We start from the raw sequence: 24,091 nt of genomic DNA on the forward strand, positions 1-24,091 counted from the left end.
ATGAAAACGCTCAGTGAGACGTCTTATCTGTTTTTTTCAGAAGAAGCTCATTGGTCATTTGGCGAAAACACAAGACTACGCCTTGGTAACAGAATGATTTTTTCTAACAATTTTGATGTGATTTTCCGTTGCTGGAACCATTAATTCAGCAGGGAGTCCCGGCAGTCAAGTGATAAAGACCTCCCGCTGGCAGATGCTAACGCGCGCTTCATCTCTCTTGCCTGGCGGGCGATGTCACCTAAAAATCACTAGAAAAATTGGCTAGTGTATTGCCAGCTTAATGCTCCTCTGACACTGCCAGTGATGTCTCTGGAGTGGTACGTGGCTTTCTGCTTTCCCTTGGGGCATGTCAACATAATCACACCAAAAAAAGACTTGTGTCACGTTAAGAATCATCTGGTTCCTTAGCTCTCTAGATGTCATTATAGACATTATTTTTTCAATAATTGTCAACCCCAATCATTTAGCAGACTTTATATATTACACGCTAGAGAAATTGTTTACAGCCAAATGGCAGATAGAACAATCTCAAGGGTTTCATGTTCTTTTATTTTTGTCTGCTGTAATGATCATTATTTTCTCTTACTTTAGCATTATGGTGACAGCCCGGTCTGTTTCATCTGATAAAGATTCTGCCTTGAAAGCCCACAGTACAGTGTTTTAGCACTTGATTCAGCTGGGCCTGTGTCTTATCTCTTTCCTCTATACTACAATAAAAAGATGAACCTCATATTAATAATCTTATTGTTCTTCACCTGCCACGCTGTCTGAGCTCTCTGATCTATGTTCTGATGTTAATGTGCATTAACTAGTGAGAAGAGCTGATCAAGAATATGAGATGCTATCAAATAATAATGTAACATGTACAATATTAATATAAAAAAAGCATTAGAAACAAAAGTGTGGGTCTTACAAGCTCTTTTGATCATAATGAATGCCATATACAAAATAAGTTCACCTTAAAGAACCATACAATTTTTCAAATAAACATGCTAATTGAAAAATGTTTTATATTTTAATACCCATATGAAAACAAAATATTGTTATTTTGTCAAATTGACATTTGATCTGAAATCAGGTCTGTAATTGAAATACTGCAGAAGTACTGTGGAGAAATTCTGCAAACATTTTGCTCTTCCTTAAATATATTTCATTGTTTTAAATAAATTACAATATTGTTCACTGGAAAACTCTTAAAATGTGGCATGTGATGTTTTACAACTGCCTTTATAAAACCAATACTACACTCTTTACACTACATTGTCTTTCAAACTACAGGTTAACTGATCCGAGGCAGTGAGGTAATATGAGAACAGCAGAATAAGTGAGTCCATGAAGGGAGAACTAATGACTGTCATTGCAAAGATGCAAACCTTCACAATGTTTACCTCAGTGATCTTTACAGTCGCAGGTTATCACAGGAACTTATGTTTACCCAAAGGCAAAAAGAAACAAAAAAAAAAGTTTATTTATTTTTTTATTTTCTCTGCTTCTGTCATTATGACACAGTCTGTGCTGCTGTAAAAGCAAAACAATGTTATTTTCCCCATTTTTACCAAAGGATCTACCATTCTTTCTCAGCCTCTGTCATTTTAGAATCACATAACCAGCTGAATACTGCTTGCTTAATCTCAGTAACCATCTTGTTATTGGACACTTTCACTCTTGGATTAAATTAATCATGACTGATTGTGAATATTGAATTTCGACAATGGTATCAGTAACTGAAAACTATTGTAATGGTGGTCTAAGCCATTTTTCATAACTCCGCCATTTCCATGGAGGTTAGACACATAAGAATTGCACGCGTGAAGCCATAAACTTGCAGTGTAACAGTTTACTTTCCGTTTGTCAGAATACAAAAACAATTAAACTATTTACACATGAACAAGCTTCAAATTAAAAATGATTTCACGGTCAAAAGACTGTCTAATTCTACCTCCTTTGTTCTTCTTCTTCATCTTATTCAAAAGTTAACCGTTATTACGTATACGTATGAAAATTACATTCATCATGTGATCCAAAAAATGTGGATGTTCTAATACAAATACTAAGATACAAGACCAAATAATATTAACTAAATGACATTATACAGTATTAATATTCAAAATAGGCATATCTTAATATACAAAAACACACTTTATATTTAGAAAAATATTATGAACCTCTTATACCTTGTCCTAACCAGATGCAACACGATAAGATTCCAGCGATAAGCAATCTGTCTGTCCACACCATGTGCAACGCGACACCATGATATTAATACACTAAAAGGAGGATAATTGACAATAAAATGAAGAAAACAGAGCAATTACAGGCGGAACAGTCTGTTTATTGAACGCAACTAATTTTCTCACATAAGCTCTGTAATGCTTTCTACGGCAAGCCCCAAGGGGATAAATCACTGATATATATAACTGGATCGCTGATGCAACGGTAAACTGTCTGCAGGAGGTGAAGCCACTGGAAGTGTTCAAGCAGCCATCTTGGTATGCTCAAACTCTCATAGAGCATCAATGACTGACAGGCGAAAACACCTCCGTTTAACAATCTCCAACCTATGGATATGACAGTTGCATTTCGCCCTCTAGTGACAATCATGTTTAATGTTGAAGTATCTTGTTATGGATAATATTCGTTGCGAGGGAGAAGATATACGCCGATCGCAATGTCAGATCATTCACCTGTGTTCAGTCTATCAGTGCAGCACAACAGTCACCAAAGGAAGTGGCAAAACTGTCCACAAGTTGTAATGCAAGTAGGAAAAGCTGTAATATCTGCTTGTTTAGGGTGATAATATGTCCTTACCCCAGAAAGGGACTTTAAAATAGTTAGACCGGGATTTCAAAATTGCTTTAAAGACCCGGGATTTGCTTGTTTTAATATTGAAGTGCTCTCTGTAGTCATACATGGATACATGTCATAAATACGTGTTCGTTTGCCATTTAAACTTAACATATCAGTTTAATTTTCTATGGTGTAGTGGACTAAAGCACTGAACTGGTAAGCAGAAGATTGTTGGTTCAATCCCCACAGCTGCCACCACCATTGTGTCCTTGAGCAAGGCACTTAACTCCAGGTTGCTCCAGGTGGATTGTCCCTGTAATAAGGGCACTGTAAGTCACTTTGGATAAAAGCATCTGCTAAATGTGATTTTAACCAACTTTGCTTTGCATGTCTCCCTTTCTGAGTGTCCGCTATGCATGTGATAGAGGGAGAGTGAGCGTGCACTTTTATTCAAGTGACGGCGAGAAAATGTCACTTTTGAGGAAAACATAAAACAAGTAACTCTGAACAAACACTTCGATGTTCACAATAAATAAGTCTGAAAATGTCTGTTTCTATCTTACCTTAGTTTCAGTGAACTTGTTTACATTCAGCTGATCTGTTCGCCGATGAAGTTTGTTAGTGGTGGATACTGTTTGGACAGATTTACATAACTCGCTCTGGCTTTCAAGAAACATGAAAAATTCACGACTTTAAATAAATAATTACATGTGTAGGATGTTTGCATTGTAGGGATGTACATGCAGATTTCAGATATAAAATGGGTGATTAAATGACTAATGTTTACTCACTGAAATTAGATGATTTCCTATTAAGTCAATAGGGACACTGGAATGTTTGGACATAGCAATATGGTGGCGCAGTGGCTTCACTGTTATGACGTCATGGGCAATCCAGTTCTATTTATATATCAGTGGGATAAATACACAATCACACGCATACACATGGCAAAGTTGAGTTATGAATTTCATCCTTATTCAGTCTGTTAAGACTGTTTATGTTCACTTCTGAACATTGCAGTGCGTTGCAAGTGCATTGCACTTCTGGCTGCGTGTGCCGGCAGGCTTTTCCCTTCCTCTCTCGAGACCTGGGAGGGAGACAAGGAGAGGGAAAAGGGGAAAGGGGAAAGGGAAAGAGTGAGGCGGAGTGACAGTGAGAGAAAGAGAGGAGAGAGAGAAAAAAAAATGGCTTGACGGTTCCCAGACACGCCGTCCAGGCGGCCGGCAGCGACGACTCCGTCCCCCGGTGGATAGTTGCGGCTGCTCCTTTGGGCGGACGTTAGTGGCGAGGACTCCACAACAGCACATCCCTCCTCCTTCCCGGGTTTCAGCACCAATGTAACAGGGTTTAAAATGGGCAAGGAGGCGGCAGGAACTGGCTGAACAGTCAAAGTAATATTTAATTTAAACAAAAAGACACAAACACACACACGGCAGCTGCGTGTGGCTCTCTCTCTCGAACTGCCACAACCGGATGCCTTTATCCCTCTCCTCGGCTGATTAGCCTGATTGGGGGCTGGGCGTGCGTAGTCACGGCCCCGGCCTCCTCCTCGTCAAATCTGTATGCCATCTTTTTATGTCACATAGTTAAATGTATCCGATTCATAAATTTAAATTCTCAATCTGAATAATTTGTTCAGGAATTTCTTTTCTCTCACATTAAATTTAATCAACATCAACTCATGCGATCATATATATAGGCCTAGAATGGAATAATAAGAACTTACACTGAGGAATTCATTACAATCTAAGGCACAAAATGATTAATGAAATAGCAAAAATAGAAAAGCGTACAAAACAATCAAAACATTGCTTTGGCCAACAAATACTGTAACTGATAAATTGTATACATTTACACCATTTAAATGTGACATCCTGCCTTGAATGGATGAAATGGACACCCAGTCACACATACCCATGTGGTTACCACACGTGGCTCTAGTTGCCACTGTAAAGGGCATATAAGTAGTCTTTAGTGTGGAGGAGCATTAGGAGCAGAATATTTTGTACTATCTGTCTGCAGCTTTAGCAGAGGGATGGTTAATGTCTAAGTTATTCACTGCAGAAAGATTGCACATTTGTCTGAGGTCAGTTCCAACTCGTTTACACTTTTTATAACAGAACTCACAAATTCACAAAATGCTTTGGGCATGATTGTCAGTCTAGCTGTATGATTGACTATATTGTAATCTGTTTTGTTTCTCTGTTTCTTGTGTTTCAGCTTATGGTGTGGCCAATGGCACAAATAAGAGTCTGTCTTTTACTAATCAGCAAATCTTTAAGATCGACTTTGATGCTTCCACCATTTCAAAAGCTGTAGTGAGACCCCTTTTCTTCATCTATGTAAACTGTGTCATGCTCTTTGCTCTAGGAAGCAAGCCCATATTCCATGAGACGTCACGCTACATTCTTTTTGGCCACATGCTTATGAATGTCTCTGTACTTTTGCTGGTCACCACCATCATTATGCCATGACTCTGTCTGTCTTCCAAATAACTAAAGCCATCTGCACTCTTTTAGTCTTTGTCTCCAACTGCACTTTCCATAACACTCCTCTGACACTGGCAGTGATGTCCCTGGAGCAGTATGTGGCTATCTGCTTTCCTTTAATGCACTGCAACATCGCCACACCAAAAAAGGACTTACATTGCTTTAGGAATCATCTGGTTCCTTAGCTCTCTAGATAACATTATTGACATTATTGCTACAGTCATCATCAATCCAAATTATTTAGTGGAGTTTTCATATTGCACTCATATTGTTTTCAGCCAAATGGCAGAACGATAAATCTGAAGGGTTTGATGTGCTTTATTTTGTGACTGTTGCAGTGATCATTATCTTTGCTTACATTAGCATTATGGTGACAGCCCGGTCAGATTCATATGAGAAAGATTCTGCTAGGAAAGCACACAGAACAGTGTTATTGCACTTGTTTCAGCTGGGCCTGTGTCTCACCTCTTTCCTCTATACTACAATAGAAAGAACACTGAATCTCAGATTAGCTAACCTCAGATATTCTGAATTATCTTCTTGTTCTTCTTCTGCCACGCTGTCTGAGCCCTCTGATCTACGGTCTGAGAGATGATGCTCTAAGGCCCTTATTCAAATATTACTTCAGCAGTTGTTCAGGAAAAGTAAGGCCCTCTGTTAATGTTCATTAACTGTGTGGAGAAAAGCTGATAAAAAATATGAGGTAATTCAATAATAATGTAACATGCATGAATACATGAATTAGAATCAGGAGTGTGTGGCTACAAGTTGTAAAACCCTTTGGATCCCATCACTGTACGTCTTTAAAAAATAAATAAATAAATAAATAAATTCAAATTTATTTATAAAGCACAAATTAAAACAACAGATATTGACCAAAGTGCTGTACAATACAAAAGGGTAAAAATAGCAATATAATACACATAGAACACACAAATAATACAGAAATACAAAGCACAACCTCTAGCCAAGATGAAAAAATATGTTTTCAGCTTAGTTTTAAAATTATGTATTGTTGATGCTGATCTAATATAAATAGGTAAACTGTTCCACAGTTTAGGGGCAGCTACCACAAAAGCACGGTCGCCCCTCATCTTCAATTTAGTCCTAGGGACTATCAAGAGCTGCTGATCAGATGATCTGTGGGATCTCTAAGGATTGTGCATATGTAACAGGTCAGCAAGGTAGGGAGGAACTAAACCACTTAGGGATTTAAAAACGAAAATAATTATTTTATAATCAATTCTAAATTGAACTGGCAGCCAGTGAAGAGAGTGTAGAACAGGAGTAATATGTTCATGCTTATGGGCCCCTGTCAGCAGTCTGGCTGCTGCATTCTGGACCATTTGCAGTCTTGCTAGGGAAGTGTTGATAATTCCTATATAGAGGGAATTGCAATAATCCAGGCGAGCAAAAATAAAAGCATGGATAACCTTTTTAAAATCCTTAAAAGGCAGGAAAGGCTTTACCTTAGATAAAAGTCTCAATTTAGCTGTTTATCGAATTTAAGTGCGCTGTCACATACAAAGCTTACATTTTTAACTGACGATTTAAGGGGCCAAATGTCCCAAATTAACATTGACAGAGCCAGCCATCTCAAAAGGGCCAAACATAACTATCTCTGTTTTCGAGTCAAAAAGTTTAAAGACATCCATGATTTCACATCATTTAGACAGGCCAGCAGGGGATCTAATGCATTCCTGTTATTCATTTTCAGCGTTAAGTACATTTGGATATCATCTGCATAACAGTGAAATGATACTCCTAAAGGAAGCATGTACAGAGAGAATAACACAGGGGCCAGAACAGAGCCATGAGGAATGCCACAAATAAGAGGGGCTGAGACAGATGTGAATTCTCCAAGACAAACTGAGAAATTTCTATTTGAGATATATGATTTGACGCAGTTAAGAACATTTCCACAAATACCCACGCACCGCTCAAGGCGAGAAATGAGAACACTATGATCTATAGTATCAAAGGCTGTGCTAAGATCTAACAGCACCAGAATCGCCAGATTTCCTGCATCAAGAGTTAAGAAAATATCGTTAAAAACTTTTAAAAGTGCTGATTCAGTGCTATGATAAGTTCTAAAACCTGACTGAAATACTTCAAGAATATTATTTTTTATCTAAAAAAGTCTGTAACAGAGCAAGTACCATTTTTCTCTATGATTTTAGAAATAAAAGGTCATTTAGAAATAGGTCTAAAATTAGAAAGAACTGTCCTATCAAGATTAGGTTTTTTAAGGAGAGGCTGCACAACTGCATGTTTAAAATACTCTGGTACAGTCCCTGTGACCAAATTTTCATTTATTATGGACAATATACTAGGACCAACAGTGTCTATAATTTGTTTCAGGAATCGAGTCAATAAATAGAACAATATAATTTTCATTTAAATATTTTGATTCTAAAAAAAGAAAACTTGTGGTATTTGAATACCTATATTTAAAACTATGTATTTTTGTTTGGTTGATAGTCGTTCTACATGAAATCAGGTTTCAAATACTACAGAAGTACTGTGGAAAATTCTGCATGCATTTTTATTTTTTATATTTACTTTCCTTAAATAAATAAAATGTTGTTCACTGGAAAATGGAAAAATGTGTAACTACATTCATAAAACCTAAAGTATATAATTTATACACAGCATTGTCTTTCAAACTATTGGTTAGCTGGTCTGAGGCAGTGAGATAACATGAGAACAGAATGAGTGAGTCCATGAAGGGAAAACTGCATATTGTCATAGCATAGATGGAAAACTTCACAGTGTTTACAATGGAGGCCTCCATGCATGGACCTTTGAGATCTTACAGTCACAGGCAGTCACAGAAACTTATTAGAGTTTTTCCATGTTATTTTTTAGAGTTTCTACAGGCTGTAACATTTAAAATAAAAGCAAAAAAAAAAAAAAAAAAAAAAACATGGAAATGTATTATGTCTGACCTAATATGTTGGAAAATAGCAATTCATAAATTTTCAGAGGTACCTTTATATTCTTGCCCTTTTTGTGGTTACATTTATCCACTTCATAAATACAAATTCTCAATCTTAGTAATTTGATTGAGGATTTATTTTCTCTCACATTTAATTTAATCATCATCAACTCATATTTCTTGCGATAATATTGAATTAATTTCTATGCCTGCAGTGAGGTAGCTGTGGTATGATATGATGTAATGACCTTCACTCTTAGAAGAAAAGATTCTATAGACTCACTTTACATTTGGAAGACCTAAATGTTCTTTGTTGAATCAAAAAATCCCTAAAGGGTTGTTTGTAGCCAGATAAAAAGATTCTAAATAAAACCTTTTTGCCGTTCCAAAACTAACAATAAAGCTGCACTACGTAAGATTTTTTGGGTGAAGAATGAACAAATTGCCATTGTTGATTGAGTACATAAACAATCAGTGTTCAAATGATGTCCTTACCTTACCTGATTCACTTTGTTAAGCCTAAAAAAATATTTTTATTTTGAGCCATCAGGTCGGATTTGGCACGAAATGGCTGGCTTATGTCATTCATCCTTGTGTCATTACATCATGTCTGTAAACACAGAAAAGAAGAACCAGCTATCACGTGTTTTGTGGCAGGAGAAACATCGTTTTCACTTCAAGTCAGTCAAACTCACACAGTTCTGGACAGCATCGCTGCAGTCTGGGTGGATGTATATCTATTATCCGTTTGCCAAAGTTGTTTACCTGTTATAATGCTTGGATATGTTTTCTGGTAGGGTTATTGAAGCTTATATTGGTTGTCATACTTTTATCAACCAAATATTACTCGTGTGTTAACCGATCGCAAAGTATCTACATTGTCCGGTGAAGTTACTGTAACATGTTTACTAATATGTATGACTTCTGAAATTTACTTTTTGTAATTGTTATATTGCATATTAAAGTATATTATTTTCATGCTTAATAAAGCTTTTTTTATCTCCATCGTTATTGAATCCTCATTTCATGTTTTTAGTTTACGGTGTTATTGTGTGCATTGCATAGACGTACTGTTGTAGTATTACTGTTCACTTGCCTTATCAGCTGAGGCTGTACAATATAATATAAAAATAATTAAGTCTTCCATTGAACTCGTATCACCCATATCACAAGTTTCACCTATTATATTGATACATGTAGTACAATACAAATATTAACAGTAGATAAAACACTTGAATAATCATATTAAAATATGCTGGTAACTGGTGGTGGTTTGTTATGTAAAAGGGCTTTGAGTGTAGTGTCAGAGAAGCTCTATAAGTGTAAAATTAATTAATTAATTCATTCAAAATATGTAAATAACAGTGTTTTTGTCTTCATCAAAGAAAGTAATATTTCAGTTTTAAATGTTTAATCATATAACATAATATCAACATGAAAATTGCATGTTATGACTCCAGCTCTGAGTATCTTTAAGTCATGATCACACACATCTGCACAGAAGAGCAGTGCCGAATCACAACTGACCTAAAGTTTTCTTCCGCAAATTGCTAGCAATTTTTAATTTCAACCACAGATGTCACTAGAGAGCACAAAGTTACATAGTGCAGCTTTAAAGCTGAAGTATTTCACTTCTGCACCACTAGCATCACCAAATGGAATTGCAAAAATAAACGGATGAGAATATAGTCTCAGAGCTGGGAGTAATTGTCACATCACAAAACAACATCATCAAGTCATGCAGTGCCATCTTTAAATCAACTGCAGAAAAGACAGCACTGCTCATCGGCCCCATATTACTCACCCACATACAAGCGCTTGTAAGGAAAGTACGGTTTGACATTCATCTGTTTTGCACAGAGTGGGAGAGAACTGCCAGGGCTTGACATACATTTTTTGGCTCAACAGCCACTGTGGCTAGTGGTATTCCAAAGTATTTAGCCACTCAGCATTTTCACTAGCCAAAATGCTAGGCATGCATTTCTTTGGTCATTTTAGATGAACAAGAATGATATGACTTCAGCAAGACACAGGCCTAATGAATCATGTCTTAGAATATCTGAAGGCACACATGACCAGTTAGAACAGGAGTAGGAAAGAACAGGTGGAAAACTTTTACCATACATAATTGTACTTGCCCTAATGAAAGTTTGCCTTTGTTCTTTTATGTTTTAATGGTGGCATTTTTAATAATAAGGCCATAACCACAGGTAAGACCATGGGTGGCTCCACATTACTGTGCTTAGGCTTATGTACTGTAGATAGTCTAAAATAAACTATAGTATTTGTCATGATAAAAGAATAGCCTAAACAGGTTTAGAAAACTTTAACATTCACAGTTCATAATTCCATGTATAAAAAGATGTTAGATTGATTAAACTCAGTCACCATTTAATTTCATTGCACCTTTTTCCATAAATAGAAAAATATATGAATCTTTTTTCCATTCATGGAAGAAAGAAAGTCCTAAGGGATAAAGGTGAGTGAATGATGAGAGAATTATAAGGCTATTAATAATAAAAATGATGTTTTATCGATTTAATATGTATCTATTCCAGTGTTACTGCAGTAAATATTTTAGTTTGGATGATGATGTGTATTTTAAAAACCTTGTAATCGATGTTGATACATGGCAGACTGTTGTCTCTTTGGTTTAGAGGTAGTATACACACATCTAAAAGGAATGCAGGTGCACAGCTACAAGTTGAATTCACGGAAATGAGTAGAGACGCTGGCACACAGCTAAACCTTCCAGTTTATTGACAGTGTTTCGACCCAAATTGGGTCTTTGTCACGTCAAACACAAAAAAGATTATTAGTGTGTTTAACCTAACAATGACCCAAATCGGGTCGAAATGTTGTCAATAAACTGGAATGTTTAGCAGTGTGCCAGCATCTCTACTCATTTCTATAGACTGTTGTCTCTTTACCTCGTCAGTGCTGTTTATAATTTACCTCGTTAGGGCAGTCTAGCAGTTTGAGACATTCGACTTCCTCCATATAGCGCTTTATACTAGAATATTCTCTGTAGAATTCAAATGCGTCACATAAGTTTTGTGGTCTCTGCCAGCCGCCGCAATATAGACCTATTTCACACTCTGGGTTTTGGAACGCAGAAGTAAACGATTGCAGGGTAAACTTCGACAGAGGTGAATGGGAGTGAGTGGGAGACCACAGCAAATATCATTTTCACTCAACCATTTTCTCCAAGAGCAAAGGAAAAAATCCCCTATTACATTTGAATGACTATCCAGAAGAAAAAAAAAATAGAGAGCAGTGGATTAATACAGTCAGATGGGAGAAGATGCCAAATTTGCTGTCACTCTCTCAGCAGCTGTAATCGAAACCCCCTCGCAGCTGTGGTAATTCATTTTTTAAAACTAATACCAGGGTAATATAACACAAAGGATAATGTTATAAACTTACACTAAATATATAAAAAAAGTTTGCTAGATTTACGCTGCTAAATAAGGTGGAAACGCGTTATCACAGTCTGTGAAAAAGGTCCTTTGAGTGAAGCCAAAGTCTTTCTAGCAAGTCGGCCATCTTTGGAACGCTCTCGGGAGACTATTTCCAGTTATGCCAGTGCAGCTCCTATCTACTTGAATGGGAAAAGACCGAAATCTCCTAAACGGTTGGTCAAGATTACGATCAAAGGACATATTTCAAATCAGCAGTAAAATCTGACAACAAGGTATCATAAATTGTGAATGCACGTTGTCGAGTTGATTGACAGCCGATGTCTGAATCTAAAAGGCGATTGGCTCTTTTACCAGTACGGCGGGACTTCTTTTTTACATCCGTTAACTGTTGGCTGCTATTGGGCATTCCAGCTTCTCCCATTCATTTTAATAGAAGTGGCCCATCTCTGCTAAATAATCTCTGGTAAAGCCTGATTGAATCACACAACTGAATCACACACTCTGCACCATCTCAGAGCTCTGGCACAGTGAATCTACCTCTGGAGCACGCTGGTGTGTCAGATGTCAGATATGAGAAGCATATTTACTGCTTATAAAGAACTAAATGCAACATGAATACAATTAAATTTGCTTTGGCTGTGGCCACCCGCCGAAGAGACTAGTAAGAGTCTGCAGAAACTGCAGATTTCTACCCACATTTAGTGGGTGTTAATGTCAAGCCCTGCAGACAGCTGCAAGAAATGGAAGCTTAGTGGTAGTTCTGTCAGGAAAACTTGTAGTATCATTATACCATTCATTCAATTCAGGCATCTCATCTATTCATAATCCAGCATCTGCTTTATAAACTCTGCAGCTGTCATTCATTGCTTGTTATGCTCATTGTTTTCACTCACTGGCATGTGAGGGGAACACACAATAATGTTACATGCTATGCCTTCGCTTTTCAAGCAAACAGTCACTTCATATTTGGATTATACATAGTTTTACTCACCTTGACGTTCATGCTCAGCGGCAATGTTTCATTTTACAAGAGTGCTCTGTGTACACCGATATTAGTGGTATATACACCAGTCTGGTTGTCTTCATTAAGTTAAGATGATGCTTCTTGTGTTTTGCTTGGCACCTAACACACATTAAATCACAAAGATTTTCTTGATTTATTTCATATGTCTACATTTGCTCTTAAAGGGGAAGTATCATCTGTTGCTGTGTGCCTTCTGACACCTAGTGGTAGGCTATTGAACAATAACATCAAATATGGTGACAAACATGTCCCTCTTTCTATACATCACCTTTTATTAGGCTAATTAATTGATATGTTTTGACTATGTTGTTTTCAGATATTAGATCATATATTTAAAATTGTCAATTCACTGTAATCCCTTGTCCCCTTCATCTACTACATCACTTCTATGACATTTACATTTATTTATGTTTTTTATTTGTATTTTTTTATTTTATTTTATTTTTTTAATTCTCAGGTAAGTGTGCAAACCAAATCATTTTCATTTAACTATTTCCGCATGGTTAATTTAATATGTCATTGGTTTTTATTGCTAATGTTCATGTGAAAGATTTATTGTAAATAATTATTTAATAGTATGAATTTAATAGTATGATTGATTTAGTTTGTTAGTGGAGTGTGTTGTGATGCTTTTGACACCATCTTATAATTAATATTTTAGAGAATTTGTCATTTGTGTTCATCACTGGTGTTTCAACAAGGTTTTACCCTCAGCTTTTATGGCCGAAAACCAGGGGTGTCATGCAGCTATTTTTTTGAGGGGGCACCATGGTCAGCCACAACAACCCAGTATGAATCACAGGACACAGTATCATCTTTTTAATAAAACAATGAAATTTACAACTGTTTGTTAATAAATGTGTGTCCGTAATGGTTGCATTTGGTTTTAATTTTGAGGTGGAGTGCATGTCTGACATGTTCAGGTTGTTTTAAATCACTTTTTTGTGATCTTGCCACCTTTTCTGTGCAGGCATTTTGCATACACAACACAACAGGTGGTGCAAAAGTGCACAAGTGCAATGATGCCCACAACTGCTTCAGCTCAACAGAGTGAAACGCAGCCTATTTCTGAATGAGGCATTTATGGTTAATATTGTATTCTGTGTTTAGTGTGTGATGCCAAAAAAAATAAATAAATAAATAAATTAAAAAAAAACAATATGGATGATACCTTGTTCATTTTCAAGCTTTAGATATGAGCACTGGTCATGCTCTCTAAAACTGCCTTGTCATTAGACAAAAACATGTCCAGTGTCGTGAGAAGAGTGAACACCAGACACAAGTCTGCAGGTAAGTGCAATATCCCCGGAGGGCAGGTGTTTATTTATAAGTTTAAAGGTGAATAGTGTGGAGGTGTGGAAAGTCTCTGTTGATAAAGTGGTGTTAGGTGATGCCTCCAGAGATGTGGGGAGTGTAGATATCTGGAGAACTGGGTGTAGCGGTGAATTGGTGAAGAGTGAAGAGATCGTTGTGGCTCGTTTGGGTTCAGCATTTTTGCGGTCGGTGTCTGTGGAGAGAATAAACAACAGATTAGAGAGGTTTTGGAGATCTTCCCCCTCCGTCTCCATGAGAGACACTCTTTATTTCTTTGCTGATTAGGATCGTTAATCCTCAACAGGTGTAGATTATTGAGCCGCGCTGGTCTCTTCACTTCCGCAGTTGTCGTGGCGGTTGTCCAGGGCGTATGCATGGCTGACTTACCACGGTCCCCTGCCCCCCAAGCATCGTCCTTGTCCCTCGGTTGGATGAGGCAGTGGAGAGAGCATGGGTGGGATTGTCTCTTACCAGATCTGACAGCGGTGGATACATCCGTGAAAGTCCATCCGTGAAAGCTGCTCCGGCCCAAAGTTTCACCGAAAAGTGGTAGTCCTGGAGCGACAGGAGCCAGCGGGTGACTCTGGCATTCGACTTCTTGGCCCGGGCCTTCCATTGTAGGGGAGCATGATCTGTAGGTAGAGTAAATCTTTGCCCAAGTAGGTAATACCTTAGCTCCAGGACTGCCCACTTAATGGCTAGTGCTTCTTTCTCGATGGCTGCATACCTAGTCTCTGCCGGGGTCAGCTTCTGACTGATATAGATGATGGGATGTTCTTCCCCTTGAAATTCCTGGGATAGGACAGTGCTGAGTCCTGTTTCAGACACATCGGTCTGTATGAGGAAAGGTAGAGTCAGGGGCGTGAAGGAGGTGTTCCGATGTTAATTCCTGCTTCAAGGCCTGGAATGCTCGCTCTGCTGTTTCCGTCCACTTGACTTTCTCGGGCTGTCCTTTCCTTGTCAGGTCTGTAAGAGGGATGGCCAGAGAGGAGAAGTGGGGAATAAAACATCGACAATAGCCAGCCGAGCCCAGAAAGTCACACACCTGAGACTTGGTCGCGGGTCACGGGAACTCCTGAACTGCCTTTACTTTGGCTTCTTGTGGCATGATGAGACCTCTGCCAATCTTGAAGCCCAGGTATCATGCCTCGTTAAGTCCCAGACGACACTTGCGGGGGTTGGCTGTGAGTCCCGCCTGACAGAGATCTTCCAGCACCTTCCAGAGATGGGTAAGATGGTCTTCCCAGGTCTCCAAGTGGATGACCACATCATCGAGATAGGCCACTGCGTATGTCTTGTGAGGTCTTAGGATGGTGTCCATCATACTCTGAAAAGTGGCCGATGCCCCATGTAAGCCAAAGGGAAAGACCTGGTATTGGCAGTGGCCCTGGGGGTCCTGAAGGCTGTCTTCTCCTTAGCTGATGGAGTTAGTGGTACCTGCCAGTAGCCTTTGGTAAGGTCCAGGGTAGTGATAAACCAGGCTCTTCCCAACCTCTCTATCAGCTCATCCACTTGGGGCATAGGGTACCCGTCGAACACGAATACTTTGTTGAGCTCCGGAAGTTGTTACAGAACAGAAAGGTGCCATTTGGCTTGGGGACTATAACAATCGGGCTAGACCAGGGACTGTTGGACTCCTCGATGACCCCCCAGAAGTAGCATCTTGTTGAACTCCTCCTCAATGACCTGCCGGTGAGCCTCCGAGATTCAATAGGGTCGCTGCCTGATGATGGTTCCCTCTGGTGTATGGATGTCATGAGATATGATGTGAGTCTGTCCAGGGCTGTCTAAAAAAAATTCTTAAACTTGTGGATAAGTCAGTGTAATTTGGTCTTCTGTGAGGGGGACAGTTGCTCGCCTACCTCAACCACTGGGGGTTCGTCAGTGACAAGGGCAGCCAGACGAGCGTTAGGTTCCAGATGAGCATTAGGTTCCAGCCAGCCCTTCAGAAGGTTGATATGATGTAGTTGTTCCGTCTTCCTCTGACCAGGTTGCCGTACTTTGTGTGTCACGGGCCCCACCCGTTCGACAATGATATAGGGTCCCTGCCAAGATAAAACTTAGTATTAGTAGATACTGTTGGGCCTCATGTATTCAGATAGAAGACAAAGGCAGGCCTAACACAGTCATAAAACCTAACTCAGGCCCCCACATACCAAGTTGTAAATCTTACTGATAAAAATCGTGCCAAAATCAAACAAAGGGAGTCCAAAACAGACTACAAATCCCATGAAGCCTTGCTCACTAAAGGATCGAACTCTCAACTCCTATTGGATGAGGCACACAACAGAATGTCCCTCAAACCACGACATCATCAGGAGTAGAAATACCTCTGAAATGCTTCCGGGATTTGCTTCCAGCAACTTTGTTCACCGTGTATAGATGTAGCTCATCGCTGCTCTCAGGTGCAACCTCGTGGCACAAGGAAGTAACGTCCGACTTGAAACTGTGGCCATACAATCTCCATCTCGCTGGACGAGTTGAGATTACTCTGTGATCAACCGAACACTCTAACGGATCCGAAGGAGACCGCTGAGCAATCCGCATCTTCATCCGTTTGCCTGCAGGAGTGAAGAGGTTAAAGATTTCTCTTCCATCTTCAATCAAGTCGACATTTCTGATTTCTCCGCCAGCCCGCCAAGAAGCAGTCAGCCGTACGCCCGCCGACAGAGCGAGGAAACGGCCTCCCGTCATCACACGAGCCTCAAGGAACCGAGTTGGAGTTAAAGGACGGATGAACACACATTCTGCGTCCTCATACGATTCAAGTAAGAGGTTTACGTCTGGGCAGAGATAGAATATTATAGTGTGTTATTCTTGTGTTTCAAGGTTTTTGCTTGTACAGTTTACGGACCGCCATGTCCGCTCATTATTAATACTCAGGGTATTAATTATCACGAATGAGATTTGTTGTATTGTGGTCCAACCACAGTGGGCTGTTGTGCATTTTCGCCATCGCGGGTGAGACCGGCAAACTGAGTTTATCCATTAAAGAATCAAAGAATGCGGGACTGTTTACGAGACGTCCACACGTCTCTGAGCGATAAACTAACAGCTGCTTTCTCTCCCACGATCGAGAAATCGGCTTTAGGGCATTCCCTCTCTCTCTCGTAAAAACCACACACACACGCACACACACACACACACACACACACACACACACACACACACACACGCGACTCCTCACAAACACACACACCCTCATGTGTTATAGGATTATTTTGATTTCCATATCTAATCATATCACTGTTTAGATTGTAGTTGTAAGTCGGAAGTTTATTGACTGCATTGTATTAATTATTAATTGATATTACTGCATAAAATAAACTTTGTTTATATTACAAAGAGAAGTGTTTTGGTTTGTTTTGCATACGCCTGTGTCATGCTGACGGGAAGTTAGTGCTCAGATTCAAGCTTTCATTCATTGTTTTTTTCCCGAAAATCGATATTCTTCGGATGTCGATTTTCCTAAGAAAACAATCTAATATTGAGACTGTTATACTATCTGGTTATTAGTCCCTGATTCCAGGGTGGTTCCCTGTCAATGTTAATCCTTATTAATATTCTGTTGTTTTTTGATAATTGATAATTATCTTTGATGATTGTTGAATTTGAATGATCAATAAGCTAGTGTTAATTTTTAATTAATGTTTCATCGATGTTAACCATTAACGATTATCTTTGATAATTGTTGATTTAAAGGATTAAAAAAGCTAACATTGATTCTCCTCAATGTTCTATTGATTTTAATAATTAATAATTATCTTTGATAATTATTAATTATTGCTAATAACCAAACCCGCTCCTAAACGTAGCGCACTACATTTACTGGAGCCCCATATGAGGTTTTAATGAGTTAGATTCAATTAATTAATTTAAATATTAATTAATAACTAAAGAAATAATTATTAATTATTTCTGATAGTAACACTGATCTAAACAACCAGTACAGCCCTACAATACTAAGACAAGGATCCGGACTCCCGGCTGAACTCACGTGTCTGAGCGGGGCAGTTGTAAACTCTCTGCTGGGCGCGCTGGACCTCTTGGAGGAGGACCCTGTGGGTCCGCTCCCGCATGTCCTGTACATGCTCAATGATAGAGCGATGAGGCTAGTGCTGCTGTTCCCAGGCTTCCTTTGCCACATCAAGCTGACCTTGTGGTTGCCAGCCAAACAAGAGCTCAAAGGGGTTGAATCCTGTGGAGGCCTGGAGAACCTCCCAAACTCCAAACAGACATACGGGAGCATGAGGTCCCAATCATGCCCATCCTCAGTGACCACCCTCCTGAGCATCCTTTTCGGGGTTTGGTTGAAGCACTTTACTAGCCCGTCTGTTTGGGGGTGATACACTGAGGTATGGAGATGGTGAATCCACAGGAGATTACACAGATCAGCCATCAGCTTGGACATGAACGGGGTGGATCTCCTTTGGAACCCCCACCCTGGTGATAAATAGAAACAACTCCTTTGCGATGGCTTTAGAAGACGCATTCCTCAGTGGTACTGCTTCGGGATATCGGGTGGCATAGTCTACTATCACCAGGATGTATTCATGACCCTGGGCAGACTTAAGCAACAGCCCTACGATGTCCATGCCAATGTGTTCAAAAGGCACCTCGATAATGGGCAGGGGAATGAGGGGGTTTGGTGGCAGTCGTTGGAGTGTGATGTGTTGGCAGTACCTCTTTATATCGCCATCGAGCCCCGGCCAACAGAACTGGTCCCTTATCCTCTGTGCCTTGTTCTGTGCCCCAAGAGTCCTGCCATTGGGTGGGAGTGTGCTAACGTGATGATAGCCTCCATTTTTGACAGAACCACCAGAAAATGCTTTTCTTCCCACCACCTGTTGGCCCCACTATATAACAGATATTGGTCTATGATAAAGTGCGGGGAAGGGAGGGGTCTGTCTTGTTATGGGACTCCATTGATGACTTTAACTTGGGCCCAACAGTGTTTCAGTCGGTCATCCTCCTGTTTTTCCTTGACAAAGGACTCTCCATGTTGTACCTGCTGAAACAGATCAGAAAACACTGTTAGGGGTTGAAACTCACCTTCCCGCTCACTGTCTGTGGCCATCATCACCGGCAACACACGGGGTCTTCTGCGTTGTGTTCGTGGTTGTCTCTGGGCCGCTGGGGTTACTGTAGAGGCAAGCAGGGAGTCGAACCCTGGTTAGTCTCAACCCAGCAGCAGAGGGACCGGAAGGTCAGGAAGTAGCCCCAGCTCCCTGGATCTGCAGAAACAACAGCTTTGGTAGAGGGGACAAATCGGGTGTCTCTGTGGACGCATGTTACCGGAATCACCTCCTTGCTAGCTTTTGTTGGCAACACCAGGCTGGGCTGAGCAAGACTGATGGAGCTGTCAGAGTCTAATACAGCCTGTACTCACCTTCCATCAAATATCACTTCCCATATTGGAGCATTTCGGTGTTTAGAGTGGTGTAGAGCGCATCTAGTCATCCAAGCTCGTTAAGCTGGAGGATTCAGACCCATAGGCATCGCTTCCTCCAGCGGCCCACCGAACGCTGCACGGTGTTCCCCTCTTGAGTTGCCCTCCGGTGCACGATGCCCCATCGGACCCCTCAGGGGAAACATCGGGACTCTCTCTCCAGCGAACATGGCATCCACCAACTCAGCCGCTTCCATCAACTCACTTAATGTGGCTGGATTAGACATTCCGGCTGCTTTCCGCTGTGGAGGAGGAAGCGAGTGAAGCAGCTTGTCCATTATTATTCCTTCTACCACTTTTTCTGGATTTGGGTCTCCGTGAAGCAGCCACAAGCAAGCGAGATGGGACAGGTGGGTGGCTTGGACCCGGACTGTCATGTGAGTATCATAGTTCCACTCCTGAAAGCGCATGGCCGCACACACTGGAGATAGCCCCACCTGGGCTAGAATTTCCTTCCGTAGGGTGGGATAATCATTGATAGCAGAATATGGAAGCGCGTAATAGGCCCATTGTGCTTTGCCGGTGAGATACGGTGCGATAATACGGGCCCAGTCTTTTCGCTCCAATCCTTCCCGGGTGGCAATCACCTCAAATGTGTGTAGACTTCATGAGTAGAACCGTGACTGAACACAGTCTGCAGTTGGATTAACTCACACGCAGTCTGTTCCTGGCTGGCTGCCAACTGCTCTTGGCCATGCACAAGCTGTTCTGTAATGGTTGTTGTCTGGTTGCAAGCTCGACCAGATGCCAGATTCAATAACACTGCCAGATTCAATAACACTAGAGAGAGATAAAAAAGGGAAGGGAAAAAATATGCATGTTACCTGGATGTTCACTCATGCAATTGCCTGCATTCTCCACCAGATGTCATGGGAAGAGTTTTAAGGTGAATAGTGAGGTGTGGAAAATCTCTGTTGATAAGGTGATGTTACGTGATGTGGGGAATGTAGATATCTGGAGAACTGGGTGTAGCGGTGATTTGGTGAAGAGTGGAGAGATCGTTGCGGATTGTTTGGGTTCGCCGTTTTCTCAGTTGGAGTCTGTGGAGAGAACAAACAACACAGGTTGTGGAGATCTTTCTCCTCTGTCTCTGTGTGTAATGCTCTTTATATCATTGCTGATTAGGATCATTAATCCTCAGCAGGTGTAGCTGATTAGGCCGCGCCGATCTCTTCACTTCCATGTTCGTGCCGGTTGACCGGGGCCACACCATCCTAAGACCTACTAAGGCACAAATCTGATGGGCCTCTTGAGCTAGCCTGATGGCTTTCTCTGTATTTTTAACATTAGAGACTCCATCAGCCTTTTAGAAATCTCTCAGAATGAATTGTGAACCTAGGGGATATAGTTGCTCACATTCTCTCGCGAGATGCTTTAACCTATAGTTGGCACACCCAATGTAGATATGTACTTTCATGCAGAATGTTTGTGAGATGAAATCACAATTTTCCTTCCATAGAAAATGAAGGTAGTCTCGATCTGCTTCATAAATGTGAAACTGATGCAACATCCTTTAGATATCACACATCAGGGTGCTATCTGAACCATAAAATGACAACAGTCAGGCTGTTCATCAAATTTTAGATCTGGCAATGGCAAATGGCTTACTATCAGGAAGGTAAGGTCTCTGCTTGAAGGAAAGGGGCATTTCCAAATGATTGTCCCTGTTCTTTCTGATGCTATCTCGTAATTTGTTCAAGAACACAATGTCCTCTTGAGATAATACCTGAGCACTTTCACTAGCATCTTTGAAATCAGATTCTATTACCTTGATGACGTCTGCGGGTGTTACAGGAGCGACCTCTTTAATAGTTACTCTGTGACACTTGTTGATACCACTTTGTGACTCTTGGTGTGCCAATGAGGGACCTACAATGCTCTATCCAAGATCTGTGCAAACAGCATAGGGTTTATTGTCTGCCCCAATGATCACTTCTCTTGGTGTTTTACTCTTGAGTTTCAATCAGTACTAGCATATTTTGATTATTCTCATGGGCAGCAGCCAAGTCGGGTTGCTTGCTGACAAGTTTTTACAGTAATTCAGAATTTCAAGCCCTTTCAAATGAAGCATGGCTTCCTTACATGCAGTCCTTCAGCATCTTTTGATTGGATTCTGGTCAATTTCCAAGTTTTTCCCTGAATCCTCTCTGTATAGCGAATGGCTGGCCGAAATGACGTCAAGTCCTTTCCATGTATCTTTGTAGGCTTCCTCATCATTTCTGTAAAAGATGCCTTCAAGGGTCTTTCAAGCTGGACCACCGACATGCTACTTTATATAATGCAATTTATCTGCTGAAGAAATGTGCTTTCTGTCAACGAATGATTGGAATGAAGCTTTCATTCAATGAAATGGGGTCACCATATAAGGCTGCTGGCTCTGGCATTGGATGTCTGTTCAGTGCTATACTATCTTGGACAGCTTGAGCGAAGGACATATCTGCTTGAGGAGGTGGAGACAGGGCCGGAGTGGGATTAATTAGCCTGGGAATTCATGTCCAGGTCAGATACCAAATCAAACACATTTGGTATGGTATGAGGGTGAGCAAATTATGATTTATTTTAGGGTGAACTTTCTCTTTGGTGTCAAGTTTATTTTAAAGTCTACCTTGGCAAATAATAACACTATAGAACTGTAAGTGTACATAAATATTTATAGACACACAATTCAAATTGTCAGTGCTTTGTATTTTAGATAATTAACATGGCAAAAGATCCAATGAAAACATGTGCAGCAATGAAATGCTCAGGAAACAATGAAGGTTGAGTAATTGTTTTTACATTTTTACATGCCATTTACTGTAAGAAGTGTCATTTTCCAACCATAAGAGTGAAAAAAGACTATAAATAACAAATTTGTTTTTTTACTTGGAATGTAAATGTTATGGACAGCGGCAATATGGTTATTGTGTCTTTAAGAGGGTTTTAGTGCATGCTACAATATTGAAGGCTCTGCACAGTTTGTTTTGTTGAGTTTAATCTTTTGAGAGCTGTTAATTCCCATTATTTTTGTAGTGCTGTTGCATCTGTGTTCATTTAAGTATTTTATTATTTTGTGACAATAAAGAATATTGTTTTTATTCTGCAATGCTAGTAATAAGCATTTCAGAGATTAACTGATTGAGATTGTGAGACTACAGTCAGTATTAAATTTGTGATTATCTTGTACCTGAAACACATTCATTCGTTCAACTAATAGTATCTGTTCTTAATGGATATTCCGTGATCCTTTCCCCGCTGTCAAGTGAAGCATCCATGATGGCATAACAGCCAAACATTCCGTTTCTCACAGCCCGCTCTCTCTCTTTTTTTTAGGTGTGAGATGATAAAATATGGTAGATACTGCGATGATGCAATTGCATTGCTTGGTGACCTAATGGAAGATGAAAACAGGCACCTGTGTGGGAATGTGTATATCCTGCTGCAATCGGACATTCGTGTCAGTGGACTGAATACTGTCCTCATTATACACTTCCAGTCTTGTAGCGGCCCTTACTTCCTTCACTGCCTGTAATCCTTTTGAGCATAAACATCTCTCTTTTACTTCTCTTCTACAAGTTGTATTATTTCCCTTTGTTTCATTTCCTCCATTATTGTTGCATATTCTGCTTCTATTGCAACTAGCTCAGCTGCTGCCTCTGCTCATTTAGCCATCACCATCAAGCTTATGGAGGGTTGACTTATGGGAATACTGGTCATGGAGCTGCCGCATGAGGCTGTGGAACCATAGACAGAATGGGCATAATCTCGATCAAGCAGCTCACAAAGATGCCCTTTTATTCTTTCACTGTCAAAAATCTCCATCAATGCCTGAAATCCTCACAAAAATTATCTTTACAATGTGCTTTGTTGTAGCTTCACAAGCATCAATCTGCCTTCTTGTTTCATTAGGTGGGGTGATGTGACCTTGAATCCTTATGTATGCGTTCATTACATTGTCTCTTTCTTTCTCCAACATTTCTAAATATTGCAAGGTGATTCTCAGAAATGTCAGATTTTAGCTGCTCTCTTGTTTTGTGAGCCTCAGCTTTCCATTGTTCATATATGTTTGTGAGCCTTTTCTCAGCCTTTTGGGCCTCCTCCCTTTGATATGTAAGCATCTTTTCCATTGGAATCTGGAGACAAACAGAGCGACGTATGTCCTCTTCTTCTATTCTGTAAAAAGGGACTTCCATCTCCTGATCTATGTCTTTACTTTCAGAAGGTAGGATTTTTGATGCTTTCATTTTTTTACGAGGAGTGCCACAACTGTCCATCAACAATTTATAGCCTTGTTCAGTCATGATTAACACCACTGTAGTGAAATAAATGGGGAAAAGCTCTTACTGTAACAGCCCGGCTGAATAAAAATAAATTTTCTTTGTCAATGATGTTTGCGATTGTCTTCCTTTTATTCCTTTCATATACAGTATTTTGACTTCCCAACCCACCGTAAGAGCTAAAACAAGCAAATAAAACTGTAAGGGTATTTTGCTGGGGGAAATTGATTTAAATAAAATAACGAGACAACACAACGTCTAGACATAAACAACATAAACTGCCCATAAACTAAACTAACTGACATGAAGACAAAAATATACAAAATATAAACACATAAAATAAACGTTACTGATTTTGTGCCCTTATCAGTCAGGCACTAGATCAGAACAAAACAAAAAAACTAAATGTGCA

General features: G+C 40.0%; 1 pseudogene; it reads left to right on the forward strand.

The window, feature by feature from the left end:
- LOC127430531 (odorant receptor 131-2-like) lies at positions 1–5,947 on the forward strand (annotated as a pseudogene).
- The last annotated feature ends 18,144 nt before the right edge of the window (positions 5,948–24,091 follow it).

Source organism: Myxocyprinus asiaticus, chromosome 40 (genome assembly GCF_019703515.2).
Source record: "Myxocyprinus asiaticus isolate MX2 ecotype Aquarium Trade chromosome 40, UBuf_Myxa_2, whole genome shotgun sequence".
NCBI classification, from domain to species: domain Eukaryota; kingdom Metazoa; phylum Chordata; class Actinopteri; order Cypriniformes; family Catostomidae; genus Myxocyprinus; species Myxocyprinus asiaticus.